The following is an 18756-nucleotide window of genomic DNA, read 5'->3' on the forward strand; positions in this document are numbered from 1 at the left end:
AGACTAACTCGAAGCTACTTCATTTAACACATAAGACATAAAGCTTTACAGTAATGCTTACTGAAATATATTGTAACTGATTTGTAAGCTCCACTTTAGATAATGTGAAATGGACAAAACTAACCTCTTTCCCCCAACATTGCCTTGTCAGTCTTGCATCACTCAAGGGTTAATAAAGGACCAATTCCTGAGTAAAAACCCATCTGGTTCACTCATGTCCTTTAGGGGAGGAAATCTGTCGTCCTTATCTGGTCTGGTCTACATGTGACAACAGCAATGTGATTGACTTGCAAGTGCCCTCTGGAATGGGCAATAAATGCTGGCCGAGCCAGCAACACTGACATCCCATGAACAAATAAAGAAAAACTATTATTTATGGTGTGCAGAGTGTATTGAAGTAACACCTTCAGAGTCACCCTATTTCAAAAAAAATCCTAAAAAACTCTCCTCCTCATCTGTAATTTCTGCTTCTGCCCTGCTCTTTTCCCTTTGAATCGATGACATTTCCCCCTTGAATGCTTTGGGACATCTTGGTAAAAGTGAGGAGGCCAGTGAAAATTTCACGCAGAAATAAAACATTACCCACCACTGCAACTCTGTTGGAGGTGAACTGGATAATAAAAATTTGAACAAAAGCACAATTTCCCACCATTATAATTTTAATTCTTCTGCTCTCTGTCAGATTAATCCAGGATGACAATTCAAACCATAAAACTCATCGACATGAAATTCTGAAGTACAGAATCTTGGTTGTTGTTAATTAAACAAATTAGCTCTTGCGACCATGTAGGGAGAGCTGACTTCATAACCAAATTCAGAGGAGGGGAGACTCCAGATCACCAGTCACAGTGAACATAGCTGTTTCATCTAACTTCAAAATATCCCCAAATAGTGAACTTAGTTGAAGTGGAATTTCACATCTGAACAGAGAGACTGGAGAACTCATGGAACCTCACTCTCAGCACACATGATGAATGGTTAACAATGCATCATTATCAGCAATCATAAAATGTGCGCAACGAGAGGGCTTCACGGTAAATATGTGGGGGTTACAGGGATAGGACCTGGATGGGATTGTTTCCGGTGCAGGTTTGATGGGCCGAATGCACTGTAGAGATTCTATGAATTCATGAAAACATGAGGGAGGGGTTGTGGAGATGATCGAAACTGAGAACTAAATTATATTTAAATGGTGCATTGAAACAATGTCATTACCCTAGTTGAAAATTGCACATATCTTACTTAAAATGAAGGAAAAATCAAAGAGCAAAGTAAAACAAGACAATGATATACTTGAAGATCCAATTATAAAAATATTTTGGCAACTTGATGCTAAATGAATTTGAAAATCATGACTGTTTCCTTTAAAACATTTTGTATTGGGAATACTTATTGCACATTATCTCAGCCACAAGAGACAATGAGCTAGACATTCCATCATTTCATGCACGTCCATGAGGTGCTGTGGGTCATTAACAGCAGCAGAACTGTATTCAACAACAATTAAGTCTCATGGCTTGGCTTATCCCTCACTTTACCATTATAATCAAATTGGGGGGATCAATGAACAGTGCAGTAGAGCATGAACGTAGCAGTGATACGAAGTAGCATTGTCAGGGGGCTAGGTACTGTTAATACAAGTATAATCTGACATTTATTAGAAGTTACCCATTTAAGATAAAGGAGAATTTTTTCTCTCATGAGTCTTTCGAACATTTTCTCAAAAGGCAGCGGAAACAGAGTCCTTGAATATTTTTAAGACAGAACTACATAGATTCTTATTAGGCAAATGAGTGGGGGTTGAAATGTTATTGGGGATAGGCAGGAATGTACAGTTGGGGTTACAATCAAATCAGCCAAAATCTTACTCAGTGGATGAGTGATCTACCACGCTCCTAATGAGAAAGGTGGTGTCGTAGTGGTACTGTCATTAGGTGAGTAATCCAGAAATCCAGGGTCCCAGGTTCAAATCCACCATGGCAGATATTGAAATTTAAGTTAAATTAAAATCTGGAATTAAACGTCTAATGATGACCATAAAACCACTGTTGATTGTTACAAAAACCCATCTGATTCACAAATTTTCTTTAGGAAAGGAAATCTGCCATCCTCATGTGGTCTGGCCTACATGTGACTTCAGATCCACAGAAATGTGGTCGACTCTAAACTGCCACTTCAAGGGCAATGAGGGATGTGTACGAAGTGTCAGCCAACACCACCCATGACGCACAAATGAATAGAAAAACTAACAATTCACATACTTGCATGCCAGGAACAGGATCAGATATATGTACAAATGAGGTGACAACCTGGTGAAACTACAATACCGGACTACACATACGCTAGAAAGTGGAAGCAACGTAACTTAGGCTGAAACAACTGATTACACAACCAACAAATCAGATCAAAGCTTCCACATCCAGTGGTGAATACTGATGGGCAATTAAACAACAAACATTCCAACCTCCAAGATAGTGAGGCCCAGTATTTCAGCACCAAAAAAAGATTAAAATATCTGAAGCATCTTCAGCTAAAGGTGCTGAGTGGACAATCTGTCTCCTTCTGAGGACCCCAGCATCACAGATTCAATTCGCTCCGTGTGAAATCAGATTTTCAGTGACTTCATTGCAGTGTTGATGTAAGCCTACTTGTGACAATAATAATAAACTTTAAAAAAGACAAGAAACTGATGAAGGCCCTGGATACAGCAAAGACAATATACTCTGACAAGATTCCACTGGAGTAATGAACTAGTCATGTTCTTGGCCAGGCTGTTCCAGCTGAGCTACAACACAGATATCTGGTGGACAATCCAATCTGGCCAATCATTGCCCATGGATCTACTCTCAATCATCAGTTAAGCAATGGCAGGCTGCTTCCGCCTCCGCAAAATAAGGAAACATCTAGTTTTAGTTCTATGAAGGCCCCTTGTCCCCAAATCTTATTGCAGCCTTGGTTCAAACAGAGACAAGAGTTCAATTCAAGAGGCAAGTTAAGAGTAACTGCCTTCACACCACCTCTTGATTTGGTTTATTATTGTCACATGTATTATACAGTGACAAATGTTTCTTGCACACTATACAGACAAAATATATCGTACATACCGAAGGAGAGAGTGCAGAATGTAGTGTTACAGTCATAGTTAGGGTGTAGAGAAAGATCACTTAACACGAGGTAGGTCCATTCGAAAGCTTAATGGCAGCAGGGAAGACACCATCCTTGAGTCAGTTGGTATGTGCCCTCAGACTTTTGTATCTTTTTCCCATGGAAGAAGGTACAAAGTATGTATGGGGGCATGGGGTCCTTAATTTTGCTGGTAGCTTTGATGAAATATGGTAGCAGGGAGCCCTAATAAAACTGAAGTCAGTCGGAATGAAGGGGAAAACTGATTGGAGTTATACTTGGCATAAACGAAGATGTTTGTGACTGTTGGCAACCAATCTTCTCAGCCTGGGGACATCGCGATAAAAGTTCCTCAAATAGTGTTCTACGCCCAACCATCTTTAGCTGTTTTGTCAACAATTTTCTCTCCATAGTAAAATCAGAAGTGGAGATGTTTACTGATGATTGTGCAGTATCAAGTACCATTTGTGACATCTCAGTTAGTGAGACAGTCTGTGCCCCGATGCAGCAAGACCTGGACAACATTCCAGCTTGGGCTGATATGGGGCAGGTAACATTTGTGACACACATGTACAGGTAATGACCATTGTCAACAAGGAATCTAAACAACTCCCCTTGACAATCAACAGCATTACAATTGTTGAATCCCCCACTAACAAAGGTCAAAGCGTTACCAAATGACCAGAAACTTAACTAAAGCAGCTATTTAAATGCAAGCTACAAGAACAGGTCAGAGACTGGGAATTCTTTATCAGTAACTCACCTCCCAACTTCCCACAGCCTGCCACCAGTTCCAAGGCACAGGCCAGGAATGTGGAAGACTCTCCATTTGCTGGAATAAATGTAGCTCCAAAAACACTAACTCCAAAAACTAGACATCAACCAGGAAAAAAAAAGGTAGCCCGCTTGATTGGCCACACCATCCACCAACTTAAATATTCACTCCCTCCATCACTGGGTACCATCTACAAGTTGCACTGCAGCAACGCAGCATGCCTTTCAGACAACATTTTTCAAACCCATGACCTCTATCTACCATATGGAAGGACAAGGAGAACAGGTGCATAGGAACACCACCACTTCAATTTTCCCTTCAAGCCACACACCATCTTGGTTTGGAACCATACCAACATGTTTCCACTGTAGCTGGGTCAAAAATCTGGAACTCTCTTCTCACCAGCACTGTGGATGTTGCTCCACTACAACAACTGGTGCAGTTCAAAAGGCTGCTCAACTTCACTTTCTCAAGGCCAATTCAGGGTGGGCCAATAAATGCTGTGATTGCTACTGGCATTCACATCCCATGACTGAATAATAAAAGATATAAATTCTAGTCATCCAAATCAAGCTTTGGCGAGCCAACATCAATTATTGGAATATTGCTGGAACAAATGCAAAGTTTAATCCAATTTGCCTCAATCTGCTACTTTTATTATGCTGAGATGCAAGCTTCATAGTGCTTGCTCTTTCTGTATAATTACTCTGATTACAAAATTCAAAACATCACAGTCTGGTTGCTTTAGTTTCTGAAGCCTCCATTTTTACCACACAAGGAACATTTTACTTTTCTGAATGGCAGGATCTTGGCAATGTTGATAGTGACCAAAGGCCTATCGTATCGCTTATTTCACTGTGGTTCTCAGATGCCACTCTGTCATTAGCAAATGATCAAATTAAAATGGGCATTCAAATTTTCAGAGTAATAAACGTACTCCTTTTATATCTAAACTTTCAGTGCTACACAAAATGTGCACCCTGATCAGGAAAAGGAGAAGGAATGGAACTATATTAAAACTAAAACAGTATTGGGTTAAGTTTCCACTTTCGGCATAATCAGTAAATTCTATCCAAAATGTACTTGTAATTATGCTAGTTCGGGTACACTTCAAGTTGCCATTAATACTTGTTTTCAAATATTGGTTGGAATTTTTCGGCCATTCTTCTCAACAGGATCTTCCCGCCCTACCCGTGGCAAATCTCCACTGAGGGTTTATTGATGGTGGGGGTGCATAGAACTGGAAGTCCTGTTGACCGCAGTGGGATCTTCTCATCCCTCCATCGGCCAATGGCGGTCTGCTTCTGCTGCCACAATACGCACCAAACTGTTTCCATAATCACAATTACAAAATTATTCAAGACCCATGATAATCAGGCAGTGTAACAGAGTGCTATCATTTCTTCGATCTTGCCATTAAACGTATTCCTTGATTTGATTAAGTGTGGTAATCTTGTGGCGTTTTATTAATTGAGTATAAAGTGTTTATCAAAATGACCTTTTTTAATACGGGCATGCAGTTTTCCACCTGGAAGTAACATGATTTAAAAAAAATCACTGAAAATGACTTAATTGAACTGTACTGAACCATTTAATAGTTTCATTTGTGTACCGTCATCTACCTTTTAGTAAACTAAATAGTTTGTGAAAAATCTTTTAAATCATGCTTACTAGTGTTTGTGTGCCAATGAAAATGAATGCACTTGGAAGAGCATTCCTGAACAAGCACATCCTCGAATTGTAGAATCCTACAGTGCAGGAAGCCATTTGGCCAATCAAGTCTGCACCGACCACAATCCCACCCAGGTCATTTCCCCATAACCACATACATTTACTCTTTCAAGTCCCCGACACTCAGGGACAATTTAGTATGGACAATCCACCTAACCCACATCTCTTTGGACTGTGGGAGGAAACCAGAGGAAACCCACACAGACGCAAGGAGAATGGCAATAGAAGCAGTACATGCAACAGAACGCCCCAACTTTGACCAGAGGACACGATCAGTTTTGTGGATGTGGTCTGATTCAAACAGATTAAGTCTTAAAACCAGCGTAAAAGGTTGCAGAAAGCACAAATGCTATTGCTGTGCTCATCCCATTTCATCTTTCTAAACAGGGTCTAACCATTGCAATCCCTCCATCCCTCTCAAGGATTATAAAATTGTTGTCCCAATATTGTCCTGTCAAGAGTGCCAAAAAGAATAGCAAAGTACACATTTCCTATCCAAGTATACTGTGTACAAACTCTACTTCCCTGATATTTATAAATAGGCTAACCTAATTACTAGAATAATAAGCTTAAGGTTGCCCAAATTAGTCAATGTCAGACTCAGATCTACAGTGAGAGTTAAGTGATAAATTAAGAGTTTAATTTTTCAGATACCTTTCATGAATCATGGAACATATGATATGCTATAACTGAATTTCCAGTCAACAGTAGATATGTTGGAGGAATAATGCTGTAGCAACTCTGAAAAAGCTAAGTGACAGATGACCTCCAATTCGAGAAAAATGGTTGAAGTGTTGTAGTCAGGGACATACTATCCTCATTTAATATGGATCACCTTAAATTACACCAGACGGGAATCAACTACAATAGGAAGGAAACACATAAGAACATAAGAAATAGGAGCAGGAGTAGGCCAACTAGCCCTTCGAGCCCGCCCCGCCATTCAATAAGATCATGGCTGATCTGTCGTGGCTCAGTTCCACATTCCCGCCCTCTCCCCATAACCCTTAATCCCCTCTCTTATCAAAAACCCATCAACCCGCGTCTTAAAAATATTTAGCGAGGTAGCCTCCACCACTTCAACGGGCAGAGAATTCCAGAGATTCACCACCCTTTGAGTGAAGAAGTTCCTCCTCAACTCTGTTCTAAACCACCCCCCCTTTATCTTGAGGCTGTGCCCCCTAGTCCTACTATCCTTTCTGAGCGGGAAGAGTCTCTCCACCTCTATCCTATCCATCCCATTCATCATCTTATACGTCTCAATGAGATCTCCCCTCATTCTTCTGAACTCTAACGAGTACAAGCCTAATTTATTCAGCCTCTCCTCATAGCTCAACCCCCTCAACTCTGGCATCAGCCTAGTAAACCTCCTCTGCACTCCCTCCAAGGCCAAAATATCCTTGCGTAAGTACGGCGCCCAAAACTGCACACACTACTCCAGCTGCGGCCTCACCAATGCCCTATACAGCCGCAGCAAGACCTCCCTACTTTTATATTCAATCCCCTTCGCGATGATGGCCAGCATCCCATTCGCCTTCCTGACCACCTGCTGCACCTGCAAGCTGGGTTTTTGCGACTCATGCACAAGGACCCCAAGGTCCCTCTGCACCATCGCCTGCTGCAGTTTTTCTCCACGTAAGTAATAATCCTTCCTACCATTATTCCTACCAAAGTGGACCACCTCGCACTTGCCAACATTAAATTCCATTTGCCATTTCCTGGCCCACTCGCCCAGCCTATCTAGATCCTTCTGTAGTCTTTCCCCACCCTCCGCACAATTTGCCTTTCCACCAATTTTGGTGTCATCAGCAAATTTCGACACCCTACACTTGGTTCCCTCCTCCAGATCATCTATATAAATGGTAAATAGCTGAGGCCCCAGCACCGACCCCTGGGGCACTCCACTAGTCACCATCCGCCAATCCGAATAGCACCCATCGACCCCCACTCTCTGCCTCCTATTTGACAACCAGTCCTCTATCCACGCTAACACCCTACCCCCAACTCCATGCCCCCTGACCTTCTGCAATAACCTCTTGTGAGGTACCTTGTCAAACGCCTTCTGAAAATCAAGACCACATCCACCAGCTCTCCTCTATCCACCGCCCTAGACACATCCTCATAGAACTCCAGTAAATTTGTCAGACACGACTTCCGTTTAACGAAACTGTGCTGCGTCTGCTCTATCAAGCAGTTCCCCTCAAGACGCCTCGCTATTTCCTCCTTGATGACGGATTCTAACATTTTACCTACAACAGACGTTAAACTAACAGGCCTATAATTCCCCGCCTTTTGCCTGGCACCCTTCTTAAACAACGGCGAACATTAGCCGTTTTTCAATCTTCCGGCACTTCCCCGGAATCCAGCGACGTCTGGAAAATATCAACCAAGGCATCCACTATCACCTCCGCCATTTCTTTCAGGACCCTCGGATGCATTCCATCCGGTCCTGGGGACTTGTCCACAATCAGCCCCTCCAGTCTGTCGAGCACCACCTCTCTAGTAACAGTAACAGTAATGTCATCAAGTTTGGTTAAAGGCTCTAATTGCCCAGGAAGTGATTGGAGACAGTGTGGTTTCCTATACCATATCTGGACTCATATTTGTGTTAACAAGAATTATTTGTGCAGCCACAAGGGGGTCTATCAATGATGTGAGGAACAAGCAAAAGAACACTTCTCCCTCAGTCATTAACAGTCCTCAAAATAACTGCGATATGTTTAATTCAATTGTATAAACATCAGTGTACATCTGCATGCTCGCATGCACACTCTCTCAATAGGACACACACACTCACTCACTCTCAATGGGCTCTTTGACACTGCAAATTCTAGAAATCTGAAAGTAGCCAGAAAACCTTGGAGTCACTCATACCAGGCAGCATCACAATAAAATTGTTGGGAAATATCTATTGTTAGAATGATCACGATGTGCTGCAGCAGCATCCTTTTGCAGAGGAATCAGTAACAGGTTTACCGTCAGCCACATAGAATAAATGCGTAGCCTTACAATTCCAAAATTCAGTGCATAATGTGCACTGATTTTTATGGAAAATAACACAATTTTTATCTTATTATCTCCTTATTTCTGTGTCACATCTAACCACAATAAATCCAATTATGAAAACAAACCCTGACCTGTGGTAGATTACATTTCAATGTAACAACGTTACATTGCTGTATGACAACATGGTAGCTGGAGACGCACATGAATGCTGAAATGATTTGGGGGAAAATCAAGAGTTATGCACATAAACAATGGAGATTTTCTGGAAAATAAATAGTGCTTTCCTTCTGTACTGAAGGTAGATATATTAATAAATTGTGACCCTCCTATCTGATAGTTACTTGAATAAATTTGCATTTGAAATATGAAGTAGCATCTAAGCTGAAAGGAGAGGAGGAGAACACAAAATAATAATCCAGCAGTTGGAAAGAAAAAGGTAACTATGGGAATACTTTGTTTTGCGGACTGTCCTAAAATAAAGACAAAAGACTCACCGAATTGAGAGAATTCACTTGAATTATGCAATCATTCTGTTGATTTCAAATGAGTTATGTATTGAATGTAGAATAGAAACAGACAATGTTACAAAAACTCAGCAGGTCAGGCAGCATTTATGGAGAAAAGGTACAAAGTTCATGTTTCAGGTCCATGACTTTTAATCAGGTCAGGAGGAGACTTAACGAGTTTTAAGCAAGTGAAGAGGCAGACAAGAAGCAGGAGATATGAGGGAGGAACAAAAGCAAAGACCTGTGTTTGGCAGGAGAGATTAAATAGCAAAACAGGCAATGATACAAGACGAAAGATCGCCCCTTTGTCAAACCCACGGGGGAGGCCAAGCATGCGCCCACTGATCGTTTTACAGAACACCTCCATTTAATCTGCAAGGGATGACCCCGAGTTCCCAGTTACCTGTCATTTCAATTCTCCATCTCTTTCTCATTCTGACTAATAGGAAACAGTGAGTAAAGTTAATGGTCCTTTTCAGGCTCGAGGAAGGTTTGTAGTCAAGCTTCCCAGAGAACTGTATTGGGACAGTTGCTTTTTCTTATGTATACTAATGCTCTAAATCTTGCTGTGCAGGAGACAATTTCAAAATTTCCAGATGATATAAAACTTGGAAGCATTGTAAACTGTGAGGTGGACAGTGTAGAACTTCACATGGCCATAGTCCCAAGTTGGTAGGACGGGCAGATAGGTAGCAGGTGAAGCTCAGTACAAGAGAAGAACGAGATGATTGAATTTTGGTAGGAAGAACATGGAGAGACAATATAAGGGGCAGACAGACTTGAATATACATGTATAAGTCATTAAAGGTGGCAGATCAGAGGGAGAGAGCAGCTAATAAAGCACACAGAATCCTGGGCTTTATTAATTGTGACATAGAATACATGAGCAAGGTGGTTGTGCTGAACTTGTGTAAAATGCTGGTTAGTGCTTAGCTGCAGTATCGTGCACTCTTCTAGGCATCAGACTGTAGAAAAGATGTGAATGCATTGGAGAAAATTCAGAATAGATTTACAAGAATAATTTCAAGAATGAATGGATAAGCAGAAACTGACCCTGCTCATAAAAGCATCAAGAATGAGAAGGCACAGATTTAAAGTGCCTTGCTTAAGGAGATGTGATTAAAACCTTGTTCGCACAGCGATTGATGTGCATCGAGAATGCTTGGAAGCGTGGTGGAGGCAGGTTCAATTGAGGCATTTAAGATGGCATTGGATGATTACTTGAACAGAAATAATGTGCAAGGCTGTGAGGAAAAGGGAGGACATAAGAAATAGGAGCAGGAGTAGGCCATCTGGCCCTTCGAGCCTGCCCCGCCATTCAATAAGATCATGGCTGATCTGTTGTGGCTCAGTTCCAAATTCTCGCCCTCTCCCCATAACCCTTAATCCCCTCTCTTATCAAAAACCCATCAACCCGCGTCTTAAAAATATTTAGCGAGGTAGCCTCCACCACTTCAACGGGCAGAGAATTCCAGAGATTCACCACCCTTTGAGTGAAGAAGTTCCTCCTCAACTCTGTTCTAAACCGCCCCCCCTTTATCTTGAGGCTGTGCCCCCTAGTCCTACTGTCCTTTCTGAGTGGGAAGAGTCTCTCCACCTCTATCCTATCCATCCCATTCATCATCTTATACGTCTCAATGAGTTCTCCCCTCATTCTTCTAAACTCTAACGAGTACAAGCCTAGTTTATTCAGCCTCTCCTCATAGCTCAACCCCCTCAACTCCGGCATCAGCCTAGTAAACCTCCTCTGCACTCCCTCCAAGGCCAAAATATCCTTGCGTAAGTACGGCGCCCAAAACTGCACACAGTACTCCAGCTGCGGCCTCACCAATGCCGTATACAGCCACAGCAAGACCTCCTTACTTTTATATTCAATTCTCCTCGCTATGAAGGCCAGCATTCCATTCGCCTTCCTGACCACCTGCTGCACCTGCAAGCTGGGTTTTTGCGACTCATGCACAAGGACCCCGAGGTCCCTCTGCACCGTCGCCTGCTGCAGTTTTTCTCCACGTAAGTAATAATCCTTCCTACCATTATTCCTACCAAAGTGGACCACCTCGCACTTGCCAACATTAAATTCCATTTGCCAGTTCCTGGCCCATTCGCCCAGCATATCTAGATCCTTCTGCAGACTCTCCACACCCTCCGCACAATTTGCCGTTCCACCAATCTTGGTGTCATCAGCAAATTTCGACACCATACACTCGGTTCCCTCCTCCAGATCATCTATATAAATGGTAAATAGCTGAGGCGCCAACACCGACCCGAGGCACTCCACTAGTCACCAACCGCCAATCCGAATAGCACCCATTGACCCCCACTCTCTGCCTCCTATTTGACAACCAGTCCTCTAACCACGCTAACACCCTACCCCCAACTCCATGTCCCCTGACCTTCTGCAATAACCTCGTGAGGTACCTTGTCAAACACCTTCTGAAACTCAAGAAAGACCACATCCACCGGCTCTCCTCTAACCACCGCCCTAGACACATCCTCATAGAACTCCAGTAAATTTGTCAGACACGACTTCCCCTTAACGAAACCATGCTGCGTCTGCTCTATCAAGCAATTCCCCTCAAGATGCCTCGCTATTTCCTCCTTGATGATGGATTGTAACATTTTACCTACAACAGACGTTAAACTAACTGGCCTATAATTCCCCGTATTTTGCTTGGCACCCTTCTCAAACAACGGCGTAACATTAGCCGCTTTCCAATCTTCCGGCACTTCCCCGGAATCCAGCGACGTCTGGAAAATAACCACCAAGGCTATCACCTCCGCCATTTCTTTCAGAACCCTCAGATGCATTCCATCCGGTCCTGGGGACTTGTCCACAATCAGCCCCTCCAGTCTGTCGAGCACCGCCTCTCTAGTAACAGTAATGTCATTGAGACCCTCCAGTGCATCCACCTTTCCATCGCTAACACCCGGCAAATTATTCACGTCCTCCTCCGTGAAGACCGAAACAAAAAAGTTATTCAAGACCTCAGCCATTTCCCCATCCCCTACCACTAAGTTCCCCCCTCTCATCCTCTAAGGGTCCAACGTTCACCCTAGCCAGCCTTTTTCTTTTTATATACTTACAAAAACTCTTGCTATCCTTTTTTATATTAAGCGCTAGCCCAGCTTCATAGTTTATCCTACCCTTCTTTATCAATTTCTTTGTCAATCTTTCTTGACATTTAAACCTCTCCCAATCCTCTTCTCACCCACTACTCTTAGCTACTCTAAACGCCTCCGCTTTTAATTTAACACTTTCCTTCACCTCCTTCGTTATCCACGGCTTATTACCTCTCTTCCTACGGTCCTTTTTGACCATCGGAATAAATTTCTGCTGAGCACCAAGAAAGATCTCCTTAAAAATCCTCCACTGCTCCTCAGCAGACCTACCTTCCAACACGCTCCCCCAGTCCACATTCGCCAATTCCTCTCTCATCCTACCGTACTCCCCTCTGTTCAAACAAAGGACACGTGTCCAGGAACCCACTTTGTCCTCCTCCATCTGCACCAGAAACTCCACCATACAATGATCACTCTCCCCAAGAGGATCCTTCACTGCAAGGTCCCTGATTCTACCCGTCTCATTACATAACACCAGATCCAAGATAGCTCGCTCCCTCGTCGGCTCCAACACACACTGTTCGAGGAAACTATCCCGGCAGCATTCCAAGAACTCCTCCTTGAGCCCACCACGTCCAACATGGGTCGACCAATCAATATGCAGATTGAAATCCCCCATAACTACGGCCGTCCCATTCCTGCATGCCGCACTTATTTGCGCGTTAACAGGCAGCCCCACCTCCAGATCATTATTCAGGGACCTATAGGCGACACCCACCAGCGTCTTCCTCCCTTTGCTGTTCCTAATCTCTACCCACAACGATTCCACTTTCTGCTCCTTGGCTCCAATATCATCCCTTGCTACCACCCTGATGCTATCCTTAATCAGCAGAGCTACACCCCCCCCCCCCTTTTCCCTCCCGCCTATCCTTCCTAAACACTTCATACCCCTGGACATTCAGCTCCCAGTCCCTGTCACCTTGCAGCCACGTCTCTGTAATGGCCACCAGATCATATCCATTTGTGCTGATCTGCGCCACCAGCTCATCCACTTTATTCCGAATGCTTCGTGCATTCAGATAAAGTGCCTTCATCCCAGCCTTCCCCTGGACCCTATTCATACTCACGCCCCCTACTCCCTTTATTATTGGGACATCCTTGGCCTCCACCCTTACCTGTACCCTCTCCTTAACTTTAGGCCTCGTAATGTCACCTACCGTCGCACCCTCCACCTCCTCCCCCCCCCCCCCCAAATTAGTTTAAAGCCCTGTCTATAGTCCTTACACGAAGGGCATAAAGTCAGAATGCCAATTTGGGAAGCCACTGCAGACACGATGGGCTGATGTTATGATGCAGAAGGCGACCAATTCTGAGATATCAAAATAGGCCAGCACTATACGCACTGGTTTCCATAACTGCCACTTAAAATTTTATCTTAATGATGTTTTTGTATCATAAAATTTCCCTTTTGATATTATGCTCTTTGCAGTTTGTTACAAACCAGAATTTAAAGGTGTCTTTATGATGTGAAGTGGAAGGCAGCATCTCTGCATTACTCGAAAAGGATTAACCACTGACGAGTTAAAAGCTACTGATTTTCAGTAAAATATTGGATATGCCAGAAGTTGCAAAAATTGTATAGGAGCTGATAAGTGATTAGATATAAGTTCTGTAGGCAATTCAAAGTTTTATAATCAGCAAATAAAATAACAAGCATTGAAGATCACTGAATGTTAAATTTCCGTACAAAAAGGCCAATCGATATTCCAGGCTGGTCAAGATAAGCTAGGCTAGCCTTTTTAGCAACAAAAGCTGCTGGAGACTATAGGGAAGGATCATGGATGGTGTACAGCACAGAAACAGGCCTCTTCTGAATTCTGTCTTGGATTTCTTGGTGACTATCATATGGGCACAAATTATGTGTTTCATGTAACAATACTGTGCCTTTAGGAAGCATATTTGTGTCATGTGCCTTATGCTGGATCTGTTTTAGCAGTTCTATGCACTCACTAGATTTGCCTGGATCCAGTGGCATGCTGTTGTTACTGCAGCAGCATAATTGATCCTAATCGCTACAATGTTTGTTTTAATCTGGACTAAAACAGGGTGGTTATTTTTGTGTTATCCTCTGAGATATTTCAGAGTGGGGCTTAATTAGGTTGATTGACAGGTAGGGTCGCATGTCTAGGCAAAGTAAGATTGGCACAGAAAAATCAAGTTTATGCTGCTTGGGATCTTTAGAGGGGGGTTGCTTCCTCTGGCTCTTTTTCTCTCACTGGAGACCGGAACCTGCCAGGAAATAACTCTCTAAGATTTTGCTGTTTGGGAGTGGATCTTTCTCTGGAGGTGGCTGTATGAGAATCAGAATAAGTCATCTCACAACACCAGGTTGAAGTCCAACAGGTTTATTTGGTAGTAAAAGCCTAAAAGGCACTGTGTGCCTTTATATGCACTGTTTGTAATCAGAACTCCCACTCACCTGATGAAGGGGCAAGCCCCAAAAGCTTGTGGCTTTTACTACCAAATAAACCTGTTGGACTTTAACCTGGTGTTGAGAGACTTCTTACTGTGTTTACCCCAGTCCAATGCTGGCATCTCCACATCATGAGAATCAGAAGACAGGTGTCTGTCTGGATCTCTGTTGAGAGGTGTTAAAAGGCTGGAAACCTAGTCTATGCTTTAGCTTGGAACTAGAAAGATTACAAGTTAAGAATTGCAGTTTGTCATGTTTAAATGTTTTGACTGCTAAAAGTTATGTTCATTCTTTTGTTATACTCTAACTGTTCTTAAATAAAGTTTGTTTTGATAAAAGTTTCCTGCTGGGACAATTAAGTCACATCAGGAGCAAAATACCTTATGCTCATCCTAATGCCAAAACCAAAAAGCTAACTTCATAATATACCTTGGAGTTTCTGATCTGGTTCCTAACATTCCCCATAAGAGGAAATATTGTCTCTCTAGCCACTCTAGCAAGGCCTGTTGTAATTTTAAAGATCTCTATTAGGTCAACTGTCAGCCTCCTTTTTACAAAAGAAAAGAGACTCAATCTGTAAATCTTTCCTGATTGTACCCCAGCATATTTCTGGTATCATCCTTACAAATCTTCACTGCTCATTCTTCAGTGTCTCCCAAGTCTCTTTTTTATAACGTTCCAATCAGAATGTTACACGGTGCTCCATGCAGGGTGAAACTGGATTTGATACAGGTTCAGGAGAACTTATGATTTTCAATTTTACCCCTCCAGTAAAAAAAAATCCTAGACTTTTATACAGTCTTGCTAGCTTGGACACAACTTGTAGTCAGTAATGCATTTATACTTCAAGGCCCCTTTGTTCCTTTACCCCACTTAGACATGCACCTTTCAAGTAAAAGTGCTCTTCCTATTCTTCCTACCAACAAGTATTACTGCACATTTATCTATATTGAACTCCATTTGCCAATTATTTGCCCAATCTACAAGTTTATTATTGGCCCCCTGTAATCTGCTGTAGTCCTTTGCAGTATTAGCTACCCACAACCCCTATCTGCCATTAAGTTACTGATCTCTCCACTTTGTCTTGAAACGAGCTGGCAATCTATTCTGCCTCTCATCCCGACTCCACATTCTTATTTTCTGATTTCTATAGGGCACCTTAATGAAGGTGTTTTGATAATCCAGATAAATTACATCTCCTGCATTACCATTGCCTGCTCTCTGTTACTGCCTCAAAATACTAAGTTAATCAAGCAACATTTTCTCTTTTGAAATCCATGCTCATTATTTGTTCTCTTCTCTCCTTTAGTAAGGAAATCATCATTTTCCTACTACTGATGTTAAACTGATTGATCCCTGGGCATGTTCTATCCCACATTTCATTAGTTATCTGCAAGGCCTCTGGCAATACATCTTGAACAAATTATTAAATATGAGTAGTATGTTCTCCTATCTCTTTCCTAGATTCTTTTAAAATACATATTTGCAATCTATCTGGGTCAAGGGTTCTATCCTCGACTCTTTTTTTCAATTTCCATTTTTTTTATTTTTAAATTCATTTATGTCATTGCTGCTCTCATCATTCAACATGTCATCTGTTCTAGCTCCCTTCTCAATATCAAGAGAAATTCTTCCATTTCTCCATTATCTAGGTATTACCTTGTCCATCCTATTCTCATCATTGCCTTCTTTTTTTGATATGTCCATAAAAATATTTCACCTTGTTTTATGTTTCTTAATGATTTAATTTCATCGCTCTTCTTGATCTTCTTAATTGTTTCTTTCACCCCTCCTAATCTCATAATCGTTCTTATCCTATTCTCATCTGCTATCCACGTACTTAACCGCATATGTTCTTTTGAAGCTTTAATTGTTTCCTTGCCTTTATTCACGCATGGAATCTTACTAGCATTTAGTTTGTTCCTTCTTTTTAGCAGAATATATTTTTCCTGCACTCAGCTAACTGTTTTAAATGTTTCTCATTCTTGTTTGACAATATAGTTGCCCATTTTATTTTCAACAAGTTCTGTTCTTGGCACCTCAAAATCAGTTTTTCCCCAATCTATTGGCATAGTATTTGTCACTGTTATCATAAAGTGCATTATATTTTGATCACTATTGTCCAGATGTTACATAAGAACATAAGAAATAGGAGCAGGAGTAGGCCAACGAGCCCTTCGAGCCTGCCCCGCCATTCAATAAGATCATGGCTGATCTGTCGCTGCTCAGTTCCACTTTCCCGCCCTCTCCCCATAACCCTTAATCCCCTCTCTTACCAAAAACCCATCAACCCGCGTCTTAAAAATATTTAGCGAGGTAGCCTCCACCACTTCAACGGGCAGAGAATTCCAGAGATTCACCACCCTTTGAGTGAAGAAGTTCCTCCTCAACTCCGTTCTAAACCGCCCCCCCCCCCTTTATCTTGAGGCTGTGCCCCCTAGTCCTACTGTCTTTTTTGAGCGGGAAGAGTCTCTCCACCTCTATCCTATCCATCCCATTCATCATCTTATACGTCTCAATGAGATCTCCCCTCATTCTTCTAAACTCTAACGAGTACAAGCCCAGTTTATTCAGCCTCTCCTCATAGCTCAACCTCCTCAACTCCGGTATCAGCCTAGTAAACCTCCTCTGCACTCCCTCCAAGGCCAAAATATCTTTGCGCAGGTGCAGCGCCCAAAACTGCACACAGTACTCCAGCTGCGGCCTCACCAATGCCCTATACAGCCGCAGCAAGACCTCCCTACTTTTATATTCAATCCCCCTCGCGATGAAGGCCAGCATCCCATTCACCTTCCTGACCACCTGCTGCACCTGCAAGCTGGGTTTTTGCGACTCATGCACAAGGACCCCGAGGTCCCTCTGCACCGTTGCCTGCTGCAGTTTTTCTCCACGTAAGTAATAGTCCTTCCTACCATTCTTCCTACCAAAGTGGACCACCTCGCACTTGCCAACATTAAATTCCATTTGCCATTTCCTGGCCCATTCGCCCAGCCTATCTAGATCCTTCTGCAGACTCTCCACACCCTCCGCACAATTTGTCGTTCCCCCAATCTTGGTGTCATCAGCAAATTTCGACACCCTACACTCAGTTCCCTCCTCCAGATCATCTATATAAATGGTAAAAAGCTGAGGCCCCAGCACCGACCCCTGGGGCACTCCACTAGTCACCATCCGCCAATCCGAATAGCACCCGTTGACCCCCACTCTCTGCCTCCTATTTGACAACCAATCCCTCACTTGTACTTTTTCTTACCTGCTCTGGTCATTCCTGATGATCAAATCCAGTAGCAAATCTTCCCTTATTGGGTTAGATACATATTGGAAAGATACATGTTAGAAAGTACGCTTTGTAGGAAGTCCATTTCTTACCCCATTTTCCTCTTTTGCCTGATTAGTATCACAACTACTTCCATCTCGAAGAACAAGGGCAGCAGATATATGGAAACACCACCACCTGAAGTTCCCCTCCAAGCCATTCACCCTCCTAACTTGGAAATATATTGCCGTTTCTTTGCAGTCGCTGGGTTAAGATGCTGGAATTCCCTCCCGAATGGCATTATGGGTCAACCCACAGCACATGGACTGCAGCGATTCAAGGTGGTGGCTCACCACTACCTTCTCAAGGGCAACTAGGAATGAGCAATAAATGCTGGCCAACCAGTGATGCCCATGTCCCACGAATGAATTAAAAAAAGGAGTTGAAATATTATGAGTCTTCATAATATTATGTTTTTTAAACTCAGTTCTCTCATTTGTCTGCATATCATTTTTCTCCACTTCCCTTCCATTGTTAAGTAGTCTGGAATATACCACTAATATGACAGGTGCTTAACTTTTATCTCTATCCAAATGGATTCCATTTTGTTTTGCTGATATCAGCAGATGAGGCTTCGAAAGAATTATAGAATAATCAGGAATAATTAGCAGGGATTTAGAAGAAGAATTCCAAAAGTGGTCTCACCAAAACTCTGAAATTGCAGGAAGATTGCATTATCCTTGTTTGCCAATTCCCTTTAAATAAAGCCGAATGTGTCATCTGCCTTCCTAATTGTTTGCTGCACCTGTATGCTAACTTTGAGCAT

At 42.6% G+C, this 18756-nt stretch overlaps 1 protein-coding gene across 8 annotated transcripts in view; it reads right to left on the reverse strand.

Annotated features, from left to right (window-relative positions):
- plekha5 (pleckstrin homology domain containing, family A member 5) overlaps window positions 1-18756 on the reverse strand; it is a 322519-nt gene that overhangs the window by 116619 nt on the left and 187144 nt on the right. The gene's annotated exons all lie outside the window — the stretch shown is intronic.

This window comes from Carcharhinus amblyrhynchos, chromosome 19 (genome assembly GCF_965287045.1).
Source record: "Carcharhinus amblyrhynchos chromosome 19, sCarAmb.v2.hapA, whole genome shotgun sequence".
Taxonomy (NCBI): Eukaryota; Metazoa; Chordata; class Chondrichthyes; order Carcharhiniformes; family Carcharhinidae; genus Carcharhinus; species Carcharhinus amblyrhynchos.